Raw genomic sequence first — 2,682 nt, 5'->3', positions numbered from 1 at the left:
AGTTACCACCGCACATACCCCGCACCTCTGTTACTTGTAACCGCGGCGCGGCGTTAATTCTCAGAAAAACTATATCAGTGGGCCCTATCTCAAAGTTTTGATATATTTATAAAACAGATCTTAAAATATCAGTGTAAAAGAGAAAGATAAAATTACTATTATTATTATTACACCATTAAGCCATTTCCCTTTCGGGGTAGGCGTGACTTACTCGGTAGGGGAAAGGGGTAGTGTGTGGAAGGGATAGAAATTTTTCATATTGATCCAGAATTCTCGTGCTATTTAAGTAAATAAGACGTTCGTTCAGCAACACTGCTCCGACCCAGGTTGCTGATCAATCTATCTAGCAATCACCCCAAGCGAAGATCCTCACGAAGTCGTTATGTAAGGTTCCCCACTCGGGTCCATTAGTGGCCATGGTCTTTGTTTCAGGCGTCGTTCACTCTACTGACACTCTTTTTATTAACTATTTGCCGCCATACTATCCTGTCCTGGCATACTTCTCTAGCTTCTTTTATGTCCATGCATTTTTTTATGCAGGCTCTCGTGTTTCTATTATTTCTTATGTCTCTTCTAACTAGGGTCTCATTCACACATTCTAACCATTCTTTCCGCGGTCTACCTCTGGGCACGCTGCTATTTACTTTACCTTGATACACTTGTTTCGTTGGTCGTTCGTTTGGCATTCTCTCAACATGTCCGAACCATCTTAACCGATTTCTTTCCCATGTGTCTACTAGTGTCTCTTCTGCACCACATTCTTTTAGAATTGTCTCGTTACTTACTTTGTCCATCAGGGTTTTCCCGCATATTATGCACATGAATCTCATGTCAATTGCGTTAATTTTACTCTTATCTTTTTCTTGATAAGTCAATGTCTTGCTACCGTATAGTACTGTCGGTACAACTATGGAATTATGTATTGCCATTTTAGCTTTATTTGATATATTTTTACTTCTGATAAGGGGACCTGCTCTACCAATAACCTTCTTACCTTCATTTATTCGTCTATCTAATTCCTCATCTATCTTCCCGTCCCTAGTAAATAAGCTACCAAGATATACCAACTTATCAACTTGTTCAATTCTCTCACCATTTAATAGAATATTTCATAGTGTTTTCTCACTCTTTCCTTCGAACACCATAGTTTTTGTTTTATTTGCGTAAATTTTGAGGCCCATGCTCTTCATGCTTGCATCTAGTTTATTCAACATTCTTTGTAAGTCTTCGATAGACTCTGCCATAACAACCTTATCATCTGCAAACGCTAACCCACGTACCCTTACTGTTTGGAGGTCCACACCCTCTTCGCCGAAGAGAGCCATTCTTAAACACTTGTCCATAAATAATATAAATAACCATGAAGACATAACGCATCCTGGTCTAACTCCTGGAATAATATCGAAACAGTCACTCAGTTTCCCATTCACTCTTAAACTCGCTTTGCTACCTGTATATATTGTTTTTATAGCTTGTAGGATCCATCCATTGACTCCATACTCTTTCATGACTTCCCAAAGTTTACTTCTATCTACCTTGTCAAAAGCTTGTTCTAGGTCAACAAATGCACAGAAAACTTTTTTTCCTACTCTCAAACTTTTTTCTGTTATTTGCCTTAAGCTGAATATTCGATCCGTACATGACCTTGTTTGCATAAACCCACTTTGGACTTCCCAAATCTTTGCCTCTGTTATTTTCATTACCCTACGAATAAGTATTTTTGAATATATTTTACTTACGGTGCTTAATAAGCTAATCCCTCTGTAATTATTGCACTCGCTTTTATCTCCCTTTCTCTTGTATATTGGAACGATAATCGCTTTTTTTCAATCGTCTGGGACGTCTCCCATCTCGAAACATAAATTTATCAATTCGCACACTCTATGTGGTATGTACTCGCCACCGTGATTAAGCATTTCAGCGTAAATACCGTCTACCCCGGCAGCCTTACCGTTTTTCAAGTTCTTAATTATATTCCTAACCTCAGTGGCACAGACTTTCTCAATTGAGTTTTCCATCGCATCGTGTTCAACATCGAAGTTGTGGTGTCCTATAGCTTCATCTCCGAATTGTGTTCTGAATTAGTCTCTGAAAGCCTCTAGTATTCCGTCTCCATTATATACCATTTCTCCCCTACTATTTCTCATGTTGACAATTTCTGTACTTTTGTTTCCTTTCATTTTTTTATAAAGTAGTTTCCTGCTTCCTTAAAAGTCGTTTTGTATTTTTATCTCTTCTTCTGCTCTAATTGTATCTTTACTTTCTTTAACTAATCGTTTAAGTATCCTGTTTTCGCGTCTATAATCATTTCTACGTTTACTTCTTTCTTCATTGCTAAGACCTGCGATGTTCAAAGTTCTCTTGTAAGCTTCTCTTTTTGCTTTTTGGGCAGCCTGGATTTCATCATTCCACCACGCATCATCCGACATTCTTCCTACAACTGCGGTGCCACACACTTCGATCGTACATCTAACAAAGATATCCCGTAACATTGTCCAGACACTCTCTATATCTTTGTTTTGTATACGGTCCTCCCATGTTGCTCTATCTATGCTTTCAATTATCTTATTTTGGAAATCAATTCGCACATCCAGTTTCTGTAGGTTCTCAATTTTGATTCGCGTTTGTTTTGCTTTCTTGGGTCTCTTTTTTCTCCAACCCCGACCTAAGTTAATTTTTGAG

The 2,682-nt window shown here is 38.3% G+C and overlaps 1 protein-coding gene across 1 annotated transcript in view; it reads left to right on the top strand.

Moving 5' to 3' along the window:
* The window catches only part of LOC117178995, a 242,832-nt gene that overhangs the window by 196,940 nt on the left and 43,210 nt on the right, over positions 1 to 2,682 (top strand). The gene's annotated exons all lie outside the window — the stretch shown is intronic.

Source organism: Belonocnema kinseyi, chromosome 8 (genome assembly GCF_010883055.1).
Source record: "Belonocnema kinseyi isolate 2016_QV_RU_SX_M_011 chromosome 8, B_treatae_v1, whole genome shotgun sequence".
NCBI classification, from domain to species: Eukaryota; Metazoa; Arthropoda; class Insecta; order Hymenoptera; family Cynipidae; genus Belonocnema; species Belonocnema kinseyi.
Note: the sequence above shows the minus strand (reverse complement) of the source record. Positions and strands in the feature narration are given on the sequence as shown.